Genomic DNA, 27100 nt, shown 5'->3' on the forward strand with positions numbered 1-27100 from the left:
CTGCAAGACTCTCCCTGATAGCATTTCCAGCATCCCTCAGATGGAGAGCAGAATGTCTAACATGCTGTTGGGCGTAAAATTAAGAGTGTTCAATATGACAAGGCACCTTTGTGCCAATGTTCCTGCTAAGTACTAAGTCACTGCATGGCCAGAGGTTAAATAAATTCATCAACCATGCCTTCTGCTACCTCTTTTGTCCTGTTAACTCTTCTGTTACCTCTTTTTTGATTGAGACAAAGAAAATGACCATACACTAAAGCGCTTTCATGGAGCTGGAGCAACTATTTCAAGTAGAACTCAACCTGGCATTTCTGTAAGGACCAGAGCCAGGGAGGTGTCCCACCAGTGTAATGAGAGGTGCTTGTGGGTTTCCACCAGCAGGTAAAGGTATCTTTCACAGCCCATCTTGAGAATTGCAATGCTGTAGTATATAAGAATAGAAACAGCAAGAATGATAAAAATAGAGCAGATAAAATCACACTTAAGACTGCACTGTAAACTATTTCAGAAAGAGAAAAAGAGAGAGAAAAGGAGAGGGAGAGAGAGAAACAAACAGAAAGAGAAAGAGAGAGAGATGTCCCTACAATTCAGATCAGAAGAATCCAATCAGATCATTAAGATCAGATCAGAATCATCAACGGTTCATTTTTTAAAAAAACTTTTATTGAAGTGTAGCCAGTTTATGACGTTGCGTCAATTTCTGGTGCACAGCATCGTGTGTCACTTCAATAACAAAGGTTATCCGTGAACTCACTATAGGCCATTGTGAGGGAGGTGATATGAGAAACGCAGGTCACGTCCCCAGCTGTCTGTGGGGCAGCTGGGGTGGGCAGGCGAGTCTGGGACCTGGGACCTGGAGGGCTGCCTGCCTGGACTGTGGGGGCTGGGGCTGCGACCAAGGCCGGGCAGCCCGGAAGGAATCTGATCAGGGGCTGCAGAACGAGCAGGAAGATGAGGGTGTGTGTGCGTGTGAGTGTGTATCAGTGTGTGTGCACAGGTGTGTGAGTATGTGAGAGTGTGCAACAGTTTGTGAGTGTGTCTGGGTGTCAGTGTGAGTGTGTGACACCGCATCTGTGAGTGTGTTGGTGTGTGAGTATGTGTGTGTATGAGTATGGGAGGTATTTGTGTGAGAGTGCGTATGTCTGTGTGAGTGTGTGTCAGTGTATTTGTGAGAGTGACTGTGTCACTATGAGTGTGTTGGGGGAACAAGGAGCAGGATGGCCAGGGGCTGAGATGGACAGACATGTCCTGTGAACAGCGAGGGACAGCCCTGGGCTCCTGGAGTGAAATCTGAGAACCAGTCAGAACCTTGGCCATTCTCTTCCCGGTTTTGTGGTCTTTAGTTCAATTTCATCAGCCCCAAACCTTCATCTCAAGAGTATTAACCTCTGTATTCCGCATACCTGCTGTCACAGTCTGGCTGCAGACAAGCTGAGCTTGTTTGAGTATCACACAGGCTTTGTTTTTTACAATCTGTTTCTGAGAGTCACCTTTCAAATAATGATAGCTACACTTTTGCTTTTTATTTGTTCTTCTTAGGTAAACTCCGTGTGCTGAAGTCTTTAACATCTTTTACTGCTTGTTAACTGGCTCTGTCCCATCATTATCTAACCAGTGTTTTCCTCCGGGTTACCTTACATCTTTCACTTTCCATATTCTATTTTTACAGAACTGAAGAGAGTAAATACAAATGCCATAATCTAAACCCACTGCATTTTAAAATGTTTATTTCCTCATAGACTCAGTGCCTTTTGTCTTTCGTTTCAGCTTTCAAACTTCTACCTTGGTCTACACATACTGTGTAAGTAATGAAATTTCTTTACGGAGGAATAACGGCATAAAATGTTCTGCAATGTTTTCTATGTTTTTCTCTTCGTGATGGACGTGGTTTTTCATTTAGGTGTTTCTTGGATAGCTTGTAGCTATGCTCAGATTCTTAATTCAGGCAAATAACTTCTCTCTAGAACAGAAACCCAAATAATGTCTTCATTATGTTCAGGATTAGTTAAATGAAGAAATCTGGTAACTTCTGAAAGAGAAAACTGACAGATGTTTGGGAATAACAAGACCAGTGGAGAAGAGAGACTAACCTAAATGAGCAACTGATGAGACAGACGGGGCTACTGATCGTAGGGAAGACGAGGCTCAGAAACAGACACAGCAGAGACACAGGCAGAGACGGGTGGTGCCTCTGCGTTTCTCCTACCCTCTCACTGCAGGACTCTGGGCTGAGTATGGCTGTATTCCTCTGAATAAGAAGAGGGTTTTACACAGCAGATTCTTCCAAATGCCTCTTGAATAAATGATTAAATGGAAGTTTTATACTTTCACTCAGTTTAGGCCTTAAGATAATGACACGAAAATTAAATGATCCAAAAAGGACCATGTTTGAAAACAGTGAAAAAATTTTCATCACATACCCAGAAAATAGGCTATCAGCCAAAATCATATAGCAGAATTAAAAATGGCACTGAACCAATTTTATGGTAATTTATTGTCAGATGCAAGCAAGACCAGTTTTGTGTGGGAACAGTAAATCATTAATATTTAGCCCTCACTAGATTTAGTTTTTATTAATAATCTTAGGAAAATTTAAGTGAAACAGTCCTGTTTTTGTCTTCAGCAAACCAGTAATTCTTACGCATATCTAATTCTTATCTTCTGTGCAGATTGGCTATAATTTGGTGATGAATGTTATTATATTCATTAAAGTTTTCTTAAACACATGCTTTGCTGGAAAGTGAAGAAAAACGTCTCCCCATGTAGACTGTTGCTTAAAGACTAGAAGCATCTCTCCTATTATCATTTGAAATGTACAGGGCTGGTAACATATGTATCATTTTGATGATGCTTTTCACTGTCGAAAACTGGCACTGACCTATTACTTAACTGGCCTTGTTGGTATGTTACGGACTTTTCTTTTTCTCTTACTTTTTTTGTTGTAGGAAGATAAGAAACCAGTTAAAACCTAACCACTTGCTTCAGCAAAGATGGGAAGATAGGTCTCTCCTGAGTTCACAGGAAAGAGCCGTGTCTCCTGTGTCAGATGGGCAGGATGCATCAGTTTCGAGGCGCAGGAACTTCTAGTTTTCCTTTCTGAGTAAGAGGTACGCTTATTTCCTGTCCCTGAAGGGCCCTCATTTGCCCCCTTCCACATGCCCACATACCTAATAATCCCTTAAAACTTGTTTCAAACACGACTTTCTTTGTTTGGTTCCTTCAGACCCAGGTTTGGACTTGACATCGTCCCCCTGCATCTCCATCACACTGTGTACCCCTCTATCATAACCCCCGTAGCACTGAGCTGTCTGTCTGCCCTTCCCAACAACGTGTGTAAGATACTGGAGTGAAGGAGACAGAGAGTGAGTCAGCCTAGAGCCTACTGCAGCAGCGCCTGAACATGGAAACTAACACATAAACGTGGAACGGGGAGGTACAGGTGATTTGCAGTTGGTTCCCAGAAATTAATACACATTCTAGAACCAAATGCAGATCATCTGGGGAGGAGTCACTTGCTGGCTGTTTGGAAATCTCTATTCATCCCCATGTTAAGTGGCAGTTGTAACTTCTGCTACTCAAAGCTTGATTATCTACAGAAAATGTATCCTTGACTAGAAAGGGGAAGGGAGAAATTTCAAATATGATTCTCTGTCAAACTTCAGTAATTCTAAAATACCTCCATTCAAAAGCGTTTCTTGTTTTATTAAGCTGTCTTTTTCTTTTAACCTCACTAGTGGCACTCAGGCCAAAACTGAAGTCCTGTATAAATTCCTTTGATTCTATATATGATAAACACGTGATCAAACTTTTATTTTCTATAGAGACGGCAACAGACTCTTAGAAAAGGTCAACTGAGGGCCAGGGAGCTACCTTACGAGTCACCTAAGTTTATTCCATCTTCTATGCACGTAATCATAACTTATTTTCCTTACTTTAATAGCAGATTAAATTTTCAGATTCAGTGTAGTCTGCCTTACCCTCCCATTCTCTCCTTCTGTGAATGAGAAGGAGAAAGCATATGAAAGCAGATGAGGCCAAAGGGAAAACTGTTTCCGCCTGTCTCCCAAAGTAACAAGTGACGAACAGCAAAAAGTGACAGAACCAGTGAATGTGCTGCTCTTTAGCCTAACAAGAATTTGCAGCAAAATGTTTTATTATGGAGGTTAGTAGATGACACAAGAGCTTAAAGCAATTCAGAGAAAATAAGAAAGAACACAAATCAACACTTACAGAGAGCCTGACAATGATGGGAAAATGATGTGAAAACATTACCAAAAAAAAAAAGACAGAAAAGGATCCTCTGCACCAATGCCGAAGCCCAGCTCCCGAGGGTGCGCGCATGTGATGGGAAGCCGGCACCAGGAGGGGATCCTTAACAGACACCAGCAGAACACTTGCTGTCCACTGTTAAGCTTCTCATAGGAACACTTGTGAAGCAGGCAACTTTGGGGGGAAAAGACACCATCGAGAACTTTCATCTTAGTCGTGTTCCCATAAGGCCTAAAAGCAGTTCCTCTCCATGCCACAATCACGAGGTGCTTGGGAATAGAAAGGAAAACACGAAAGAGGAGAGCTCTGTGCTGGAATGTGGAAATGTGTCCAGGGCCGTGGTCAGATGTCTAAGCCTGAGCCTGAAGCCACACAAAGCTCTAAAGGCTGCTTCCCTGGACGGAGCCACGTTTATTACAGAAACATCTGACAATTGCTCAGAGCATGGAGCTGAATTCTGCCAACAACCCCAAGGAGCCTGGAAGCGTATACATTTGGGTTGGTTTAAGCTGCTATGTGTGGTACTTCGTTATGCCCTCAACTGAACACCAAAACAAACACCAAGGCCAATTAGTCTGTTCCTCTCTACTAGAAGAACCTCCAGGAAGCACAGCAATTAATGGGATGTGATCCATGAAAAAATTAGGTGTATATATATATATATTTAATCACACAATGGTTCCTATATATATGGGTGTATATATATTTAATCATACAATGTTCCATATATATTTATAAATATATATGCTTCAAGCTTAAGAAGCTAAGTGATCAGGAAGGAGCTCCAGGTTATCAACACTGGGGTCAGGAGTCTCACGCGGAGAACGCAGGAACCCCCGGAGCTAACCAAGCGAAATGGCAGGCAGGCTGGGGGAGGGATGCTGGCAGAGAGGACGGAGGACAGCTGGAGCCATGACCAGGATGAGACCCAGGCTGAGTCTTCAGATAACAAGAAAGGTCTGGGTAGACGGGTACCTGATCTATAGGGAAGAGCTGTGAAAGGATGCGTAATGTAAGGGATCATGTACAGGTTGATGTGACTTAAAGGGACACACTCTTGGAGCGGCAAGAGTGAATTTCATCAATAGTCTTCCACTGCACAGCTTCTGAGAGAGAAAAAAAAGACAAAAAAGGAGGAAGAAGTCCCCTTCAGCAACGGGGTGTGGGAGGGGAAAAGAAGAAAAAGGAGAAAGTCCAGCATCCTGTAACACAAAAGGATGCCACGTTTCAGAGATCTCACACTCCCCGCCCCATCACAAAGCAAACAAAACCCTTGCTACATACACTGCCTGGACCTTGTTAAACTGACTGCAAAGGGTAGATTAAACTAGGTCTCTTAAAACACCCACTGTCATCAGAATCAACACAGGAAATAGAAGTCCACAGAGAACTATGGCAGAAAATCAAAACATGAAAATTCACACAAATTCAAATCAATTTAGGAAAATTGTCTCTCACCCCACCTCATTCCCTAAAAATGACAGCATGAAGCAGAAGACAACTGTACGTGTACAGTCCAGAAACCACTGAATACATTCAAACAAGCATTCATGGGTATAAAAAAACCCAGTTTGAATTAGAAACTCAAAAACTAAGAATGGAAGTGAACACCAGCCAAAAGACAGGACAAATGAAGAGCGGAATGAATCTCGAAAAGAAGTGAAAGAAAAAGACAAAAATAAACCCTCAAATGACAAATACATTACAAGGTGTTTAAGGAAAAATAGACTCCAATGAAAACTTATTACGAGGCATTCACCAAAGTGAGAAAATCAAACAGTTATGAAGAAAGAAGTAAAAAGGAGAAAAGCAGTGGCAGTGGGTGCCGGGCAAAGAATAGTGGTGACTTGAACCAGCGCAGCAGAGTGGGCATGAGAACTGTCACATTTAGAACATACCCGTGAGAACTCTGCTATTTGCGAGTTTGCAGTATCTGCAGTATCTGGAGCATGAGGGAAAGAGAGAGATTAAAGATGAACACAGAGCGTTTTGCCTGTGTAACTGGGAACATGGAATTATCTTCTAGTGAAATGGTGAAGACTGGGAGAAGCAGATTTGGAAGAAAATAAGAGCTCAGTTTTAGAAGTTTTAGATGCTTATTAGATACAGAAATGGAAAGATTAGTAGGCAAGTGGATAGATCAGGCTGGTGTTTAGAACAGAGGTTTAGACTGGACTTATAAGTGTGGGGTCAACAGCATACAGCTGTGGTTTGAAGTCATGTGTCCACGTAAGACCACCAACCAGTTTGAGTTGATGGAAAAAAAAACAAGACATCTAAAGGCCAAGACCTGGGACTCTCCCACAATTAGAGATCTGGGAGGCAGAAAGGGGGCTTAGTGTAACAGACATTCAAGTAAGAAGAAACCAAAAAGGGTATATTAACATGCTGGGAGCCAAGGGCAAACAGCTTTTCAAGGAGGGGAGCATGACTGCTTCATTTGATTGTTTTTTTCAGCTTTACTGAGATACATCTGACAAGTAAAGTTGTAATATGTATAAAGTGTACAGTGTGATGATTTGAGAGACACACACACATACACACATTGTGAAAAGGACTCCAACAATCAAGCTAATTAACACATCCACCACCTTACATCTTTTAGTTGTTTCTGTTTGTTTTGGTGAGAGCACTGAAGTTCTACTCCATTAGCAACTGTGGACTATGCAATACAGCATTATTAACTACAGTCACTGTGCTGTACATTAGATCCTCACACCTTATTCATCTTACTACTGGAAGTTTGTACCCTTTTACCAGCCTCTCCTCCTTTCTCCCACCCCCCAGCCCCTGATAACCACCATCCTACTCTTCGTTTCTATGAGTCCAACTTAAAAAAAAAAATCCACATATAAGTGATACCATGCAGAATCTGTCTTTCTCTGCCTGGCTTATCTCATTTACCATAATTCCCTCAAGGTATTTCCTTCTTTTTAAAGACTGAAAGTATTCCATTGTATGTATGCCACATTTTCTTTATCCATTCATCTCTCGATGGACACTTAGGTTTTTCTGTATCTTGGCTACTGTGAAAAATGCTGTAATGAACATGAAACTAAAGCTATCTCTTTGAGATAAATATTTCTTTTTCTTTATATATATAACCAGAAGTGAGAATGCTGGATCATATGATAGTTAATTTTATTTTTAATTTCTTGAGGAACTGCCATACTGTATTCTATAGTCTCTACACCAATTTACATTCCCACCATCAGGGTTCAAGGGTTCCCTTTTCTCCACATCCTGGCCAGTGTTTGTTATTTCTTGCCTATTACATATTCGGTCTATTAATTTTCTACAAAGGCATCAAAAATATGCAAAGAAAAAAGGAAAATCTCATAAACGGTGTTGGGAAAACTGGATTTCCACCTGCACAGGAATGAAAGGTGGCCCTGATGTCAGGCCGGCATTCCCAAACATTAGATGGCAAAAATAAAACTCAGTGTGTCCCAAGTGGACCCTGCTGACCTCAGTCCAAGGGCGCTGACTGCTGGGTAGGAGACCCCAGCAATAGACAGTTCTGCATGGATCATGCTGGTGGCCGCCAGGCTGCAGTCAGGAGGAGGCAGCACCTTGGTACTCAAGCCTGGGTCTGCGCGGTTAAAAGGTCCCCCGCAGGTCTCCCCAGAGAGCTCACAACTCTGCCCTGAAGACAATGGGCAGCTCGGAGGCCATGCACGTCCGCGAGAGGACGGCACCCAGGCTGCGGACCAAAGAGGTGTCAGTGCCTCGTCCTCTATCCTTTTTCTCAGGACTCAACATAACAGTGAAGCCAGAATTTGGGGAGAAGGAGATCACAAAGATTATGCCGCATCTTCCCCAAGGCTGGGAGAGGGAGAGGCAGACCTATCACTTGGATCTGAGATGCAAGTCTGAGTTCTTGGATTTTAAGACCAGAAAGCGGACAGATCACGATCTGGTGAAGGAGCAGGAAAGGGCAACTGGACAAGATGCAGCGGAAGGCGACGACCGAGAGGAAACACCAAACCCCCAAATGCAGACTCTTTTCCATTCTGGTTCCATGTAGGTCCCGCAGTCACATTCTGATTGAAAAGAAATATCCTTGCTTAAAATAACTTCCTTAACAGAGAGCAAGAAAATATGATAAAATCACTTTTTAAACTATTAAGAGATTGTATACAAGTACGGAGAGGCTTAGCAGACAGAAGTGTTCAGGAAATACTGTCCAACAGGAATGTCTGATTTTATTAAAAGCTCCACTTCAGTCAATACAAAACACATTACTATGGCAGAAGGGTAGTAAAATCCCCGGATTCTTATTAGAACACTACATCTCCAGAACTTCTTAGTTAAAACGTTCCAAACAGCAGCGTTTCACATGTTTGTACCGTCCCAATCAGCCTGCGGGTGACACAGGGACCACTCAGTTATCATCTCTCACTGGGACCTGTTCCCATATTCCAGGCAGAGTTAGATTCAAGGGACTTCCTATGCTCAACTGATCTGTGAATCCTAAATTCTCTCGCAGGTTGTTAAAATAAAACTGCTGAAGTCATGGCCCTGGAGCAGAGCAGGACTTGTAGGATGGGGTGAAGGCAGAGCCGTCTCAGAGCACAGCCCGGTTCAGGGATTTCCCTGCGACTAAAGGAACTGGCTGGATCCAGCCCAGTGCTTAACGATGTTCCTACGGGTGACACTGCCCAGCGTATCTGCAGGGAGAAGCTGGCTTTCACCTTCTCCTTTTTGTTAATAACTGCACTATCTTTTAAGTCACTTGAGAATGAAACACTGTCCCAAGGAGATAGCGTGAAATAATTTCTGAAAGGCTCAGGGATGGTTCCAAAAAAGCATCCTTTGATTTTCTTCATTAGCTTTGAAACCAAGAAGAAAAATGTCACCTTGAAGGCTGGATCCACCCTATTGCTTAAATTCATTTGTCCCCAGTAAGTGTTTCTATGAAAGCAACGATTTCCAATTGGCTAGAAAGTCAGTTTCGTTTCGTACAGCTGTTTTGATTACTGCAGAGGTGGCAACAGGGCAGTGCCACATTGGCAGGGCATGAGAGATGAGTCTTCAAATAATTACCAATTTGCTTATTTACGGATCACAGTTGATTTTTTACCAAAGTACAGATTTTCCAACTAACTATTAAAAGTCTCATTGGAAATCAACTGCTGCACACTCATGCAAGATTTGGTTCGATCAGAATGGATCAGTGTGAGACTGTGCAAGAATCTTTTCTATTTTCTATCTGTTCAAAGGAAATATCCATCACCCAACAAGGAAGCGAAGACAAAAGACCCAAACAAACAAGAGGGACAGAGCATAAAATCTGGAGAACATAGTTAGGGTAGAAGAAAAACATTTTCACGGAAAGACCTTCTTGTAAGAAACAGAGGTAAAGAAAGCAGTAAATTACATCAGGAGTAAGCACTCTAAAATTACCTAAGGTAAATGTACATCCTGATTAAAATGTGAGAGACTCAAGACAGAACTTGGGTGAAATAAGAGAAGAGAGACAGGAGAAGGCAAAGATTAGCTCTTGGAATTCTAAATCACAATACTGTGGGGAGATTAAATTCTGGGTTTATTTAGAAGAACTACAGTGAAAACAGGCCAGCTGACCCCTCTTCTGATTACTGTTTATTCTGTGCTAAGCCCAGAAGTCAGCCTCTCACAGTCGTCACAAGGCAGGTATAGCTGAGATAACTGAGATTTCTGATTCGATGGACAAGTACGCAGACCTTTGTAGTGTGTGTTTAGAGCTAGCGGTGACGGGTGACAGTCTACGTCATGTATTTTATGTTAAGCTTTCCATTTTTCCTTTACATAATCATATGTGTGTTTGTATTCAGTTTTAAAAATTAATTCAGTAAATGAAGTTATAATTTAATTAACAATTATTTAAGGTAGGAAAACCAAAATTAACTGGATGATCATTAATCATCTCACATTTTGATATTCTCTGATAAGAATAAGCTAAAACTAAATCTTAGAGCCATTATTCCAACAACTGCACAGAAAAGAACCTCGAATGATCATTACAGAGTGTAAGAGAAAAGGGCTCTTCTGTCTTTAACCTTTTGATCCTCCTTCACCCACTACCCACCCACCCACCCCGAACCTCTGGCACCACCAATCTGCTCCGTCTCTGAGTCGATAAGCTTGTTTTTTGCTTTCTGTTTTTGTTTCTTTAGATTTCACATTTAAGAGAGATCACAAGGCATCTGTCTCTCTCTGACTTATTTCACTCAGTACAACACCCTTGAGGTCCATTCATGCTGTTGCAAATGGTAAGATTTCATTCTTTTTTATGGCTGAATAACATTCCCTATGTATCTGACAACTTCTGTATATATCTCACAATTTCTGTGTATATTACATATATCACAGTTTCTTTATCCATTCAACCATCAATGGACACTTTGATTGTTTTTATGTGTTGGCTATTGCAAAAGCGCTGCAATGAACATGGGTTGCATGTATCTTTTTGAGTTAGTGTTTTCATTTTCTTCAAACACCTAGAAGTGGAAATGCCAGATCTTATGGTGGCTCTATTTTTAATTTTTTTTGAGAAAAGTCCATACTATTTTTCACAGTAGTTGCATCATATATGTTCCCACCAGCAGCCCACCAGGGTCCCTTTCCACCACATCCTCTCCAATACTTGTTATTTCGTGTCTCTTTGATGACAGCCACTCTGGCAGGTGTGAGGTGTTATCTCATCGTGGTTCGGATTTGCCTTTCCGTCATGATTAATGGTGCTGAGCATCTTTCCATCTGTCTGTTGGCCATCTGTATGTCTCCTTCGGAAAAATGTCTTTTCAGACTTCGGCCCATTTCTTTAAATGGATTATTTTTGTGCCACTGATTTGTATGGGATGCATCCAGATTAAGGTCCTTTTTAGCCATCTTCCAGGGCACGCCAAGACTCACCCTGGCTATAAAACTCGAGCGGGGCCTGTTCTTGCCGTCCTGACGCCCTCACTCCCGGCTCCACACCTAACGACCTGCTTGCTCTGTCTGTAGTGCCCTTGACATGATCTCAGGCTGCTTAACTGAAAAAGTTCTGCTAGTAAAGATGAGCAATGTCCAATTTCTCAGGGAACTGATTCCTAAATAAAAACACAGAGAAGTATATTGTGCAGAAGCACATAATATTATGTGATTATCTCCTTTGGCAAAATGATAGCACGTAGCCTTCTTTTTTCCATGTGTTCCTGGTAACTATCCCTTTCTTATGGACATTTTTTTTCAATGCTTTGCTGTGCCTCCTTTTTAAAAAATTACCTCATGTAGTAAGAAAGACCGGATGTTGCTGGTTTCTTCTGAGCAGGTCAGAGAGCAGGGAAAGAGCGGGGGGACCAGGGAGGCAGGAGGTGGAGCAGCAGGTGCTCAGGCTGACAGGAGCCCCCTTCGCCTCTGGGACCCAGAGGCTGCAGACCCAGATCCAGTGAGTAAATGTTTACATAGTTCTGCCGTTCGACTGCGGGCTGTGAAGAAAGTTTTCAAACTGTGTGTGTTTGGTTTTGATATGTTCTCCAATGTTCAGAGTAGGAAACAATATCCCCTTAAGGGACCTGCACAGAACCACGCTGTAACCCTTAAGGGCTGGCCTTGGCCAGCTGCAGTCTGTTGAGGGAGAGTGTTCTGTAAGTATACGCAGGCTTACGTCTATAGCTGACCTAAATGTCAATCAGGAAAATTAAATGAATTCTTGGAAATCAAGCTGCCAGTTAACTTTTTCCCTTATTGACAAAATTAAGAAATAAATGTGAAAAATAAATATTCTGAGTTTATTGACTAGCTTGTGCTGTATTCTGGAATAATGAAAAAAAGACACCAGAAAAAGTGACATTTGCATTTGCGAAGAGAAGGGAGGAATACAGAGGAAATACTCGGAGATCTCAGTAGTGCAGCCAAGGAGGCAGGAGAACCCCTTGATTCTGATCAGGAAAACTGGTGAATAAAAGGCAATTCTTGACTTCAGTGTCTTTTGCCACGTTGTTCTGAAATGAATGAGCCCGTACTGTGATAACAATGGTAATCGTAATACGGATGTCACGATTCTAAACATTAAAGCAATACTTGTTATTTTTAAAGTATTTACTGTGTACCAGATACCGTCCTAAAAAACTTACATGACACATAGTAAGCCAGGCAGGCACCCCATCAATGCTAAGAGCCAATGGCTGTTAGTTTCCCAGCCGTACAGCGGATGCAACTGAGACCCGAGCGTCTGAGGAAACTGCCCAGCCACCCCTCGAGCACGTGAAGCCAAGGAGCCACGCCCGGCAGTCGGCCCCACAGCCCAGTCTCGCCCGGTACATTTCTCTTTCATGTCTGATAGAATTCCAGGCTCAGTTCCAGGATTATGAGCTGCAGGTGAAGATCCCCCAGGATCAAAAGTGAATCTGTCATTTCCCTCAGCTATTATCATTCTGAGTTTTGGCTCTCCTCTTCACTCCTGTTTCTCACCTGGGAAATCCTGTCAGATGTATGTTGGACATTCTTATTCCACCTTTCGTATCTCGGTATTTTCAGCTCTTCATGTTTGGTGCTGCACTCTTGATTTCTTCAGATTCATCTTCTAATCACCTAGTGTTCTCTTCAGCCTAATTTATTTGACCATATCTAAAATTCTACAGAAAGGATCCAGTTTTGGGGGAGCAATTGCATTACACATGGGATAAAAGACATAAAAAGGTAGAGACAAATCCCCTGTGCGGCAAGGAGGTGTGTGATGAGAATCACAGGCTGAGGTGCGGGCCCGATCTGGCTCCTTTCCTATAGCAGGAGGCCTAGTAGAAAAGATGGGTGAGGACGTGTGTACATTTTGTCGTGGGAAGTATTCTACAATGACGCCTTCTATTGTTCCTGTGAAGTAGGAGAGAGAATCCTTTGTTGATCAATGATATGCTTTGTACGTCTTTCCACACAGAGTCCAAGACTCTTTTCTTTTTGTTTGTGAATGTCTGTGGCCAGAGTCCTCCATATTATGAGTATCTAAATTTCAACCACTCCTTTGATGAAGGGCATTTACATTCTCCAATAAATACAGCATGGTCAGGGTGTTACAAAAAAAGAACAGTCAAAGAAAAAGGAATGGGTACTTGGCAATAAAGTACAATAACAGTGGTAGTAAAAAAAAAAAAAGATGAAGGGACTGGAGGTCAAAATTGGGAATATCAATATTTTATAGATAGTAAACCCAACAGACAAAGAGGTAAAAAACAGAAGCTGCAAAAACAGACTATCAAGGCAGTCCAATATGCAATTAGTAAAAATTCCAAAATCAGTGGCCTGAGAAAAATAACAGAAGAAATTATCAAATAAATATTTTTTAAAAACTTCCAATAATTAAGGGCAGGAATCAAGTGCCCTTTTAGGACGTTGAAAATAGCAATGATTCAGGGATCTTTCAGTGAGGGGAAAACCTGTGCCACATACAAGGATCACTTACCAAAAACAGCCTGTGAAGGCTCAGCTGCAGCCTCAGAGGCAAGAATGCAATGGAAAAACTGCCTTCAAAATTATAAGATAAATTATTCTCAATCTAGAACTCTGTGTCCAAATGAATTATGGATTAATATTAGAGGAAAATCAATGGCTTTTCCTAACATCATCAACCAAGTTCCCATATATTCATGCATCTTTTCTGGACTTTTCATTCTGGCCCACGCTGTCACTGGTCTATTTTTTTACTTCTGTCCTCCAGAACATAGCTTTAATAACCATGGTTTCTTAATATGTTTTGATATCTCATAGGGCAAGGTTCCTCTTTTTTTTTTTCAAAATTTTTTTGTTGATTCTTGCATATTTTCTTTCTTTTTTAAAATTTGGTAAGAACATTTGACATGAGATCTGCTTTCTTAATTTTTTACGTGTACGATATGTTTCTGTGAACTGAAGGCACCTTGTTGTGCAGAAGATTTCTAGAAGCTATTCATCTTTTATAACTGAAACTTTATACCTGCTCAATAGCAAGGACCTGCTCTCTTCACAGGGTACGACCATTTTTGATCCATTTTTACCAAAACATCACTGAAAATTTAAGCAGCCAAGATACTTAAATTTGTGAAAATCTTTTCTGTTTTCTATTATTCCCTATGAAACGCATAGCAAGCAATATCCAGATGTTTTCTGCACTGGTCCTTCCCGATGAGGACTCGAGGGCTGGCACAGCTCATCCCGGGACAGGGGAGGTGACTGGGTTGACGTCCATTCTCTGTAGCAGATGCTCTATTAACAGCACCTGGTGCCCAGGCTCAGGGCAGGAGGCATCCTGATTGCCCTGATCACATCTCCTAGCTCAGAGATTAAAACTCTTATTTATATTACGGTCCAAGACCCACCCAGAAGCAGTATTCCCTGTGTTTCCTTTACAGATATTATAAAATCAATCAACTCTAGTTTTTGCAACAAGAAGGAAACTTTATTAAGAATTTTCAGAGATTCTTGTCCAGCATGTGCCTAAAACATTGACCCATCTTATCTAAGAACAAGAGACAACAGGCAGAGTGTTAATCCTAAGTACCTTTTCTCGGAAAGGAAATCGATTACCTGGTGGTTCGTGGGCATCTAAGCCTCATTAGGGGACTCTCCAGGGGCGTTTCTTAAGAAATCTGTGACAGGATTAGTGGTCACTTTTTTTCTTTTAATTATAATTATTAGGGTTATATTACACAAATAGGTAAATATAGGAAAATTTGATGTATTTTACTCTCTGTAAAAATTTGTATGTGTTTTTATTTGGGTCTTGCACACTTCTCAAATTATTTACTCTTAGGAATTTTATGGGAACTTTGTCATTAGAAATAAAGTAATTTGTTTCCATTACCTTTCCTAAACACGTATTGCTTCTTTGTAAGCCCTTAATTTCTGTATATTGATCTTTTATCAAGCCACTTTACTCAATTCGTTAATTCAAATCCATTTTCAATTGATTTTATTTTGCATTTTCTAATTATACAATCAGATTTTGCTATGACTCAACTATTTAAAAAAAAAACAAGTTATGCAGAAAAATTTCCTCACAGCAATAGAAATTAATCACCAGGCTCTGAGAACATCTGCTGAGGCTGATAACTTAAGCTTCTTCATCCAAGAAGAGGTGAGCAAGCCCCGGGCAGTGAGACGGATGCAACCACAGGACGACCCCCAACGCACGACCCCTGTTTTCATTACTACCATGGATCTATACCAACTCAAGGCATTCAATGAAGGGCGTCAGTTTTTAAACCTCTGACCAAGAGATTTGATTTATATAGTCATGAATTATTTCTCTGAGATAGGAAGTTTTCATTGTAGGAAAAAATGGGTTTGAGAAAAGCCTTGTTGAAACTCATTTTTAAAATGAATATAAATTTACTATTTTTCTTTTCTATAATTAGATGAGCCTTTTAAATACTATGAGTGGTAAGTATTGAAAAAAATACTAGTCTCCCTCACATGCCTGAGGTTTGCATGTGTTCCTGGAGAGAGAAACGCAGTCATAGACCCTCAGATGGGAAGTTGTGTGAATAATTAGAAAAGCTGGGGAAACTTCAGTGCCAGGAAATGATTAGGACTTAAGAATATGCCATCTGCACGCTATGCTCTAATAGTATCATATCCAGTGGGGCTGTGTGCTTAATAGTACGAACCATGTCTCTCTGTCTCTTTTTTTGGATAAGATTCAGCCCATGTTCTCTCTCAATTTTTAGGTTTTTAAAAATATTGTACATCTGAAATTGGCCAGGGATTTGACCTCCTGCATAGAAACCAAAATATAAAAAAAAAGAATTTACGACTGTTCCCAACTGCATGAGCAGCTATTTTACTGCCAACGGGAACAGGGGGTTGTTCTGATTATTTTCTTCAAACTCCATCCAGGCACAAGCAGGGCGTGTCCTGTCACTTGGCCAAAGAAAACTCGAAAGCCCGAGATGCTGCCTCCGAGGCACGGAGTGCTACCCACCAGTTAACACGGGATAGTCAGTGCACACATTGCCAAACCCTCACACCTTCTAATTCTTAGTCCTTATTCTATAGATGTTAGAGCGCCTCAGCAGTGAGAGATGCCCTTTGTCTCCTCCCTTCAGTCTACAACTGGTAGAACATCCATAACTCAACAAAAGTGCCTCTGCCCAACACACCAGGATGCTGGGAAACTGCACACATCTGTACATCCAAAAGTGGGTGGACTGGAACACACAAGGGGCAGGACTGCAGCAACAGCAGAGGTGGCACCTACAAGCCCACGTCCCCAGAGAACCTGGTAGCAGCAAGGGAGGCAGTGCATGTGACACCAGCCATCAGGCCACAGTGGCACTGCAGCCACAGGGAGCTGAACAGCAGTGGCAGTGGGGCCTGTGATCCCACCTTTCCAGCTGCAAAGGGGCCCACAGCTCTAGTCCCCCTGCCCCCAGCCACAGTGGTAGCTCCCGTGACTCCGATGAGCCCTGTCACAGCAGAGACACCTGTGACCTGGCTGCCCCCAGTCTCTTCCCTCCCCATCTATCAGCAGAGCTTGTGACCCAGAAGACCCCAGATGTGGTGGAGGCACCTGCTATCACTGTGCCCCAGGCGGCAACGCCAGTGACACCTGCAGCAGCATGGCACCAACAACCCCAGACACAAACAGTGACAAGATTCTCAAGTACAACCAGACCCAGCTTAGGGAGGAAACGCCAAAAACTTTTGCTTAGTGCCACCTACTGTAAAAGAAAAGAAAGGCTCCCAATTACCAACTTGTTGAATCATTCTAACCAAATTTAAAGAAAACAAAAACAAAAAAAACCCCCAAAAACCTTTACTTAAAGCAGCGAGGTGTTAGCTACTTCAAATGCACCAGCAAGAGAAACAACTCATCAAGTGCCATGAAGAACCATGGTAACATGGCATCACAAAAGGAAAATGACAGTTCTCCAGAAATCAAACTTAATGTTGCAGAATACTGTGACCTAACCGACAGAAAATTCAAAATGGCAGTCACTAAGAAACTCAATGAGCTACAAGAAAACTCAGAAAGACAGTTCAATGAGCTCAGGAATAAAAATTAATGAAAAGAAGAAATACTTTACCAAAGAGACTGAAACTCTAAAAAAGAACCAAAGAAACTGCGGAGATAAAGAACTCAATTAATGAGATGAAGAATCCATTAAAAAGCACTGGAAATAGAGAAGACCATGTGGAAGGGAGAATTCATGAGCTTGAAGACAGAAATCTAGAAATGATACAGAAAGAAGAGGAGAGAGAATTAAGATCTAAAATAATGAAGGATATTTACAACCTTATCAACTCTATTAGGAAGAGCAAAATGAGGATAACAGGGTTCCCAGAAGGAGAGGAGAAGGAGAAGGAAGCAGAGAGTTTATCTAAGGAAATAATAGCTGAGAACTTCCCAAACCTGGAGAAGGAACTGGATAAACAAGCCCATGAAGCTAAGAGAACGCCTCAGCACCTCAGTGCAAAAAGACCTTTTCCAAAACACATTGTATTAAAACTGTCAAAGTCAATGACAAAGAATATTAAAGGCAACCAGGGGAAAAAGGATGTAACCTGCAAAGGAACCCCCATTAGGCTATCAGCAGATTTCTCAGCAGAAAGTTTACAGGCCAGGAGCGGGTGGAATGACATTCTCAAAATATTGAAAGATTAAAAAACTGTCATACAAGACTACTGTATCCAGCACAGTTATCATTCAAATATGCAGTAGAAATAAAGGCTTTCCCAGACAAGCAAAAGCTGATGGAGGTCATCAACACTAGACTTGCCTTGAAAGAAATGTTGAAAGATGCTTTTCTAACTGAAACAAAAAGGCAAAAGTATACAAAACTTTGAGTAAGGTGATAAATGCACAGAATTAGAAAATTGCAACTCTATGTCAGAATTAGTTGTTAAATCCTTAATTATAGCATAAAGGTTAAAGGAAAAAAAGCTATAAAAATGTCTATAGCTACTTCAATTTGGTAACCAATTCACAACATCAAAAGAGGTAATTTGAGATGACAAAAACATAAAAGAGGAGGAAGAAAAAGACACAATTTGTATAGTATATGAAGATAAGATGCTAGCAGCAGGGAAAAAAGATGATTTTATCTATGAGATGTTTATACAAACCTCATGGTAACCATAAAACATAAATCTAGAGAAGAGATACTAAACATAAAAAAAATAAACTGAGAAAAACATGATAGAAAACCACCAAACTAAAATGGCAGATGGAAATAGAAGGAAAAAAAAACAATGGAAATACAGAGCAACCAGGAAACAGAAGATAAAATGGCAGTACTAATTTATCAATAATCAGCCTAGTGTAAATGAATTTAATTCACCAATCAATGGACAGAGAGTTGCTTGATGGATTAAAAAACAAGACTCAGCTATATGCTGCCTTCAGGAGATTCATCTCAGCTCCAAAGACAAACACAGGCTCATGGTACAGGGATGGAAGATGATACTTCAAGCAAACGGCAGCCAAAAGAAAGTAGGTGTAGCCAACCTCATATCAGACAAAACAGATTTCAAGTCAAAAGAGGTAACAAGAACAAAGATGGACATTATATACTGACATAGGGGAGAATTCATCAAGAAGACAACAGTTATTAACATATATGCACCAAACGTAGCACTAAAACATATAAAGCAATTATTAGCAGACCTAAAAAGAGAAATTGATAGCACCACAATAATAGTAAGGTACTTTAACACCCACTTACATCAATGATTAGGTCATCCAGACAAAAAGTCAATAAAGAAACAGTAACCTTAAGTGGAACATTAGACCAAATGTACCTGATAGATTTATACAGAAAATTCTATCCAAATGCAGCAGAATATACATTCTTTTCAAATGCACACAGTACATTCTCAAGGACAGAACACAGGTTGGGATACAAAATTAGCCTCAATAAATTTAGGAAGATTAAAATCATATCAAACATCTTTTTCAATTGCAATGAAACTAGAAATCAACTACAAGAACAAAGCTGAAAAAAATCACAAATATGTGGACACTAAACAGCACACTACTGAACAACTATGGGGTCAATGAAGAAGTGAAAAGAGAAATTAAAAAAATACCTGAAGACAAATGAAAATTAAAATATGATATACTGAAATCTATAGGATGCAGCCAAAGTGGTATCAAGTTTACAGCAATACAGGCCTACATCAAGAAGCAAAAAAAAAAAAAAAATCTCAAATAAGCAATTTAAACTTACACCTAAGGAACTAGAAAAAGAAGAATAAACAAAGATCAGAGTGGAGGTAAATAAAACAGAGACTAAAAGTGCAATAGGAAAGGTCAATGAAACCAACGGCTAATTCTTTGGAAAGATAAACAAAATTGACAAACTTTTAGCTAGACTTGCTGAGAAAGACAGAAGGCTACAATAAAATCAGAAACAAGAGGAGGAATAAGAATAGACACCATGGAAATACAAAGGATTATAAGATAATATTATAAACAGCTATACACCAACAAATTGAACAACACAGAAGAAATGGACAAATTCTTTAAATCATACAACCTTTCAAGACTGAATTATGAAGATGCAGAAAATCTGAATAGATAGATCACTAGTATGGAGATTGAAACAGTTATCAAAAAGCTTCCCAAACACACAAGGCCAGGACCAGAGTCACAGGTTAATTCTACCAAACATTCAAAGATGTAATATCTATCTCTCTCAAACTCTTCCAAAAAATCAAAGAGTAGGGAACATGTTGTAACTCATTTTAAGAAGCCAACATTACTCAGATACCAAAACCAGATAAGGACAACAGAAAAACGGACAATTACAGGCCAATCTCTCTCATGAACATAGATGTAAAAATCCTCAACAAAATATTAGCCAACTGACTACAATAATACTTTAAAAGGATCACACACCATGATCAAGTCGGTTTTATTCTAGAGGTGCAAGGATGGTTCAATATCCACAAATCAATGTGAAACATCATAGTAACAAATGATAAAATTCATAATCATTTCAATAGAGGTAGAAAAAGCATCTGATGAGATTCAACACCCATTTATAATAAAACTCTCAATAAAATGGGTATGGAAGGTACGTACCGCAACAAAACAAAGGCCACATGTGATAAAACCACTGCTAACATCATACTCAGTGGCAAGTGGGGAATAAATCCTTTCAACCCTTTTTTTCCAATGGAAAAGATAAAGGAAATGCACTTTCTTCTTGCTAGTTTTGTTTTTCAGGAGCAAAATTATTGTAATTTTGGTTTGAAATTAACTTACAAATATTCTGAAATTCAACAGAATACACTTTTGAATTTATTTTTTAACAGTCACTTCAACTATTAGAATAAATAACTGTAGGAAACTAAAATGCTCATGAAGATTTGAATGTGACCACAGTTTCCCTTTCTAGGTGTGTAGAGTAAAAGATAAAAGTAAAATTTGAAAGTACTTTTCACCCAAAAAAAGAGAAAAACAAAGGGAGGTACCAAGCTTCATGATGCTTCTAAACCTGAGCAACTATTTGATAACCTCTTAGTCACTGTATCCCAGTTCTAAAATAAAGTCATTTATAAACAAATGAATAAAGATAAATTCATTCTCATTCCCCCAGGGTGGTTCAGACTGCTACGTTCATTAGCAGGGTTCCATTTGCCAAGTCCCTGCCTGCAGCCAGAGAAAGGACTTTCTCTGGACCTCTCAACCAATTTTCTGTCTCATTGTTTCTGCTGTCGTCTGCTCTTACCCTGATGGCATGGAACTGGTTTCTAGGACTTCTATTTTCAGAAAAGTCTTTAAACAAGAAGGGGACATAAGTTTCCGTATCACTGAGGTCTCTCTAATGCTTGTCAAGCCTCCTTTACGTACATGCACCTAAAAGTTTATGAGAGTGTAGAACTTTCTCAGGAAAGTTTTTCAGTTGCTGCTGGCCATGCAAACTGAACGAACACACTGCTCTAGAAACCACTTTGCCAATTTTGAAACAGAGACTCCAAATGGCTGGGCAACTTGTCCGATGGCACTGAGTGGGATATTGCACAGTCCACAAGTTTCTGACTCCAAAGTGTTCTTCTTAGACGTGTGTGCCTCCGCAAGATAAAAATGAGCTAAAAATTGCTTACCAGGAGAACCCAAACTGATAAAGAAGCTTAAAGACAGTGAGAACCTCTTTAAGACAGCATTTGAGAGCCTGTTTCAAAGACCAGGTAGAGAACTGCCATGGTAAAGAGTGGGAGTACCACTCTGAGGCGGTATTTTGGGCATGTCTGTGAACAGCAATTTCTCAGGCAGTTGGAAATAAGAGAGCAGCACTGGGCAAGTCTGGAGAGTGAGCCTAGCTTGGCATGCAAAGGGCTTGAGGGCCGGCCAAGGTATTCAAATTGTATTAGGCAATATGGAGACATCACAGACTTTTGGTAATTTCTTATTAGAACCATGTTACAGGTTAATCTGGCATTTTCATTTGCAACAAATTGAGCAGGGATGCTAGAGTCAGGAGAACTTGGTAAAATGATCACTAAGAAAAGAAATATTGGCTCAATGTGCTCATGGTCACCTGGGAACAGAAAGTTGACCCTCATCATCAATTTACAGGGCTGTGATCCAGCCAAGAAAATCAGAAGAGAACAAAGGATCTTGGAGGAGATCATTATCCTCTTGTTTAGTCTAGAGACAGGACAGAAATAGGAATATAATGAGTAGAGATACTCAAGTATTTCTTGCACAGTTAATGATGACATGTCTCATGTGCTCTGTTGGCAGTCACTTTTTTCCTTCTTTTCTCTATTTCTGTCTCTCCTCTCCCTCTCCACCTCCTCACCCTTTTTTCCTTATTTCTTGAAGTCATTCCATCACTTCTACGCATTAGAGGCTGTGCTTTGATTAGTCCCTAACTGGTAGGGAATAAAACAGTAATAAGGCTTCTCGTTAGGATCCTCTAGCATCTCACAGGTGACAGCAGAATAAGAAAGGCATCCTGCGGACAAGTGTGCCCAAGGACTCAAAGGAGCTGGTCAGGCTGTCAGAAAGCTGGAAGAGAACGGCTGGGAAAGACTTTATAGAGGTGACAGGTGAGGAGCCAGTTCTGCTCGCCTCCCGGGAATCCTTTTTCCTGATCGCCCAAGCTCTCCTCTTTCCCAGCCCCGTCGCACATCTCCGTCAAGTGTGGGCTCTTGACCGTGTTTTCTCAAGCTGCAGAAAGGGCCCTCCACTGCTGTAAAGAGTTTGCACTAAGACAGTCCCAAGATTGAAAGACATTTAGAGAGATGTTTTTGCAAATTTCTTTCTTGATTTCCTGAGAAGTGGCTCTTAAGAGTCTTAGATTTCCTTTCATTCTCACAGTAGTGGAGAAACGGACACTGTGCTAAAAAGCTTTTTCTTGGCTCATGTATTTTTCTACCTTCTGTTTTGTTGTTGTTGTTGTCATTATTATCAGTCTTTGGCTCCTAACTCTTCAGTTATAGAAGAAAGGACACTGAATTTGAAATTTTAAAAGTTCCAATTCCATTTACCAGTTGTGTGATTTGAGCCTCAGTTTCTTCAGCTACAGAATGAGGACAAAAGACCTATCTCCTAGGATTGTAAATATCAAATGAGAAAAATGTATCCTGTCAACTGTGCAGGATCACATTAATGCTTATTGCTTTGTAGCTGCTTTACAAAACCCCGTTTCTAACGGGCCATCTTTCTTGTGCTGTCACATATATGTGTACATACGTGGGTGTATATAATATATATATATTTACATTCTCTTAAGCAAGCATCTGGTCCTTTAGGGGATAATTCTGCATCCTTCTTTGAACTATTCTGATTGAAGAACTGCTGAAGAACCAGGAATAAATCATTCAAGAGTTCAAATAGGAACCAGTGACATGAACTAAACCACAAATCAATATTATAAATCTAATCTGCTAAACCAAATTGAAGCCAAATATTTGAATCCTTTTGATTCAGCCTTGACATGATATGTATTGGAAAAGTCATTATTAATCAGTTAAGACTAGAAATAAACATTTGTGGTTTTCTAATACAACAAAGCAAGAATAACTATACCCTAGATCAGTGTTGCCATGGAAAAAAAAGCCACTTGATATGTTTTGGAAAATGCAGATTCCTGGGCCCCATCCTAAATTAGAATCAGAAAAGAGACAACTGAATCTGTATTTCACTACAAGCGCCAGGTGATCTGGTAACTGGGCAGGTGTATGACAGAATGCACTGTGACAGCAGTTGGCCAACTAAGCCTGAGGACCAAATTCAGCGTGCTCTTTGCTTTTGCAAAAAAAGTTTTACTGAAACAGAATCACACCCATTTGTATTTTCAGTTGCTCCTTTCAAACAACAATGGGAAAGTTGGGTAGTTTCAACAGAGCCTAAATGACCCACAAAGCCTAAAATACTTATCTGGCTTTTTATAGAAATAGTTTGCCAATCTCTAGAGAAACATTAAAGGCAACAGGAAGGTTACTGGTTAGGAAATCAGGAGCTCTGGGTTTATGGTCCCTGTCCACCAAAAAATCGTGGGCCTTGGGTAGGACATACAACCTTTTCAAAACCAAAGTACGTGATCTGTGAGCATCTGAGTGTAAGTAAAGGGTAGATCTCCTATCCTTAGGAGATCATGGAAATTAAGGTGTCATTTTTTTAAAAAAGTTTGCCAACTAAAATATCATTATCCTTTGATATTTTGCTGAAAGTGTTATTAAACCACAGAAACCAATGTGTAACTCACTTAATCAAAGGCTCTGAGAGATGAATATATAACACTTTGCTGAATAAAAAAGGTCACGTGATTGGTGGAATACTTCTTTCAAAACTCGTGTATATAGGAAGAAGATAAAAAAATTTTTCTGTGTGTATTAAAATATTTGAGAACCACTGAATTAGATACTCTCTAAGGTCCCTTTGAATTCTAAAGTTCTGTGAACACAAGCGCACCATATGGATACTTCAAGGTAATGATGATCACTTCTCTTTTTTTTTCTTAAGGAATGAAGAGAGGGCAAAGCAGCACTGGAGCGGGAGGCTGGGAGCAAATGGTTAAAACAGAGACAAAACGGAGTTATTGGTAATTGCTGAACTGAATAAGGATAAAAGTGTCTCTTTATTGCTTTTTTAGTCTCTTTTTAAAGCCTTTAATATGTAAATGCACCTGATGAATTTTCAAAAGGGGAGACATAGTATATTGTATTTCCCAGACTCATATAACCATGAAGATTCATTTTTCTGAACATCTCTTGTGACCTCTTTTCTACAGAAAACACTGCTTTAAATAATGATGATCAGTGGGCTGTTTTGTAGATTGATGAGAGAATAAAGTGAATGGGAAGAGCGATTTGGCTGAGAGAGACCAGGGAGCTCCGCGGGGGGTGGGCGGGGGGGTGTGCTCTCCTGAAGGGAGTGACTCTGCGCCAGGCAGCGGGGGTGGCACTGGAAGTGGGGGGGGGGGGCTCTGCCATTCGGGACTTAAAGACAATGTTTTTTAAGGTCCACACTCCCCACTCCAGTCATCCTGTAAGTTACTTCGCCTGCTCACACCCTCACTTCCCAGGCTGCACTGCTGCCTTTCTGATTTTTTTGGCTTTTGAGACGATTTTGAACTTCACTTAACTGGACTTCATCTGCCTAAGCGCACGTGCTTCGCGGTACCGGAACAGCAAAGGTGGCTTAGGAGCACGGTATTCCCGGCAGCCCCGATCACTGTCTCAGGAAAATACCGACAGCTGCCAAGAGTGACAAAGCAACTTCAGGTTGTGACAAAAGGTGGCAAGTAAGCGTCTTAGCCTGTGCCACCCCAGGACGCCTGGGACAGACAAGTTAGGTCCCTGAGAAGACTCTCCTTTCTCTCGTGCTTCAGGGACGGCGTGAGTGGGGTTGTAACGGCCAGCCCCCCTTTGACTGGCACGGCCCTAGCGTGCTGACTAACTTGTGAGCCATGTCTGGACCGTCTCGTCTTCAGCAGGTCACAGAGAATCTCCCTGAGGCCACAGCTGTGGGGTGAAGGAACGTGCCAAGGCAGGAGACATGTGTGATGGGGGAGGGTGTCTGCCACCTGCTCTTGCGACACCTTGTGTCATCTGTATCTGTGAAAATCGGACACTGAGTATTTCCATCATAAAGTGAATCACTGCTGTGGCCACCTGACCTTGAGATGTGGAAGGTTTGCTAATGTCCAGCTCACAAATGGTGGCTCCTGCTTCATTGGCACTCAGTGCCCCGTGGTTTAATAATTATTCCCTGCTAAGGCCAGAATCACGCAAGGGACAGTTTTATATTGGACAGCAGTTTTCCACAAAGAGCACGACCCCGTGGCAGACCCCCAGGTCTCCGCACTGCAGGATTCCCAACGGGGCTTGCCAGGGCCCCGGGGCGGCATTCTCACACATCACAGACAGCGGCAGCTCTACAGGGCTCCTGGGTAACGTGGCTCCAGGCACAGGAACGCCTTCAACACAGCCAGGACGTGCTGAAGAGTCCTCACTTGCTCACGAGTCCCCTGGAAACTGGTATCCCTCCAAGTAAATCATTTGGAATGAAAAACATTCCAAAATATGATACATAGATTTTTCCAAAATCTAAAGGAGCCCTCCCCAGATACTGAACCGCTTTCTTAGTGGTTGGAGATGCTACGCATAGCACTGTGTCCACTATCTACGTGGGAAGTCTAGATATGCAGTCACTACGAATCTCCATGCCTCTGCTCCCCCTGCGCCTCATCCCAGCCCAGGACAAGGGCGAGTCTGGGTGACTGGGGTGCTACCGCCTGCCAAGAGAGGTCACTATGCTCATCATCAAAAACCTGATCCCCGCTGCTGTCAGGGGAGCAATCCAGCTCCCAAAACCTATCTGAGGGTGTGCTGTCTACAGCCATTCCTGATTCCATGGCAGCTCGAGCAGTTAGAAAAACCAAGGCTCGAAGCAAAGGCATATGTGGTACTACTTCACTAGACAGTACGTTCCCTGAGGCAGCAGGGAGGGAGAAGTGGGGAAAGGGAAAGCCGATATAGAGATGTGCCACTGAGCTGCCACCAGTACGTGCAAATTAGTTCTCGATCTGGCAGAGTTGTCTTGTGAAACGTCGCAAAAGCCTGTCTCAAGCCCATCCATCTGGAAAGAAAAAATAATGCATTTGTTCACATTTAACCCCCGGATCCCACCTCCAGCTGGGGAAGGGTTTACACCATGGTTTTCGAACTTCCCCTACACCTTCCGGTTGCCCAAGCATGAGTGCCCATCAGGATCCCACGGCATCCGGAGCCTTGGGATCCATGTGGACAGCCACGGAGATGAGAGTGAGGCACACAGCGTGTGCACCGTAAGTCTGCACCTGGGTGATGTCAGACGGAGCCCACTGGTGCTGGCAGCTGCAGCAGTAACTAGACCCCAAGACAGGGGTGCCTGAGCTGTCAGAGGCAGAAAGAAGCCAGTGAACATGGAGAAAGTAAAGAACAGAAAAGGGGGGAGAAATTAAACACATAGTTCAGGGGTTTTTCTTAAGAAAAAATTACAAATTATTGAAAAATAATATACATAAGATGAAAGATGTTTCATTTTATCAGTAATGTTTTGGGCAAAGTAACCCGATAAGAATTGAATAGTTAAAGCATTAAGAATATTTCAGCTTTGGGACACCTGATGTGGGCAGCGCGCTAGGAAATCAACACAAAATGAATCAGCAGTAGGGATCCGGCTGAAGTGAGAGTCACTTTCATGTCGTTCTTGGACTCAGCACTATGCCCTCGGCAGAGAACAGATCCAGTCGTTGCCGTGGGAAAGTTAGACTTTACTGCTGGAACAGCATGCGTAGCACGCAGAAGGCCAACAGGATGGGGGAGCTGGGAGAGCCTGCATCCTGAACTGTGGTGGTTAGTAATGACCAAGAAAACCAAAGCAATGTTGGAAAAA

At 41.4% G+C, this 27100-nt stretch overlaps 1 protein-coding gene and 1 long non-coding RNA gene across 3 annotated transcripts in view; one reads left to right on the forward strand and one right to left on the reverse strand.

Annotated features, from left to right (window-relative positions):
• The window catches only part of LOC116278872 (uncharacterized), a 29311-nt gene extending 4998 nt beyond the window's left edge, over nt 1–24313 (forward strand). Inside the window, exons 2-5 of one of the 2 annotated variants that reach the window (XR_012065758.1) lie at nt 1768–1801; nt 2946–3107; nt 10428–10523; nt 24185–24313. This is a non-coding gene — a long non-coding RNA (uncharacterized lncRNA). The remainder of the gene's footprint in view (nt 1–1767; nt 1802–2945; nt 3108–10427; nt 10524–24184) is intronic. The other variant, XR_012065759.1, reaches the window with a different exon arrangement.
• Nucleotides 1–27100, reverse strand: part of DOK6 (docking protein 6) — a 272876-nt gene that overhangs the window by 120167 nt on the left and 125609 nt on the right. The gene's annotated exons all lie outside the window — the stretch shown is intronic.

Source organism: Vicugna pacos, chromosome 30, assembly GCF_048564905.1.
Source record: "Vicugna pacos chromosome 30, VicPac4, whole genome shotgun sequence".
NCBI lineage: Eukaryota > Metazoa > Chordata > Mammalia > Artiodactyla > Camelidae > Vicugna > Vicugna pacos.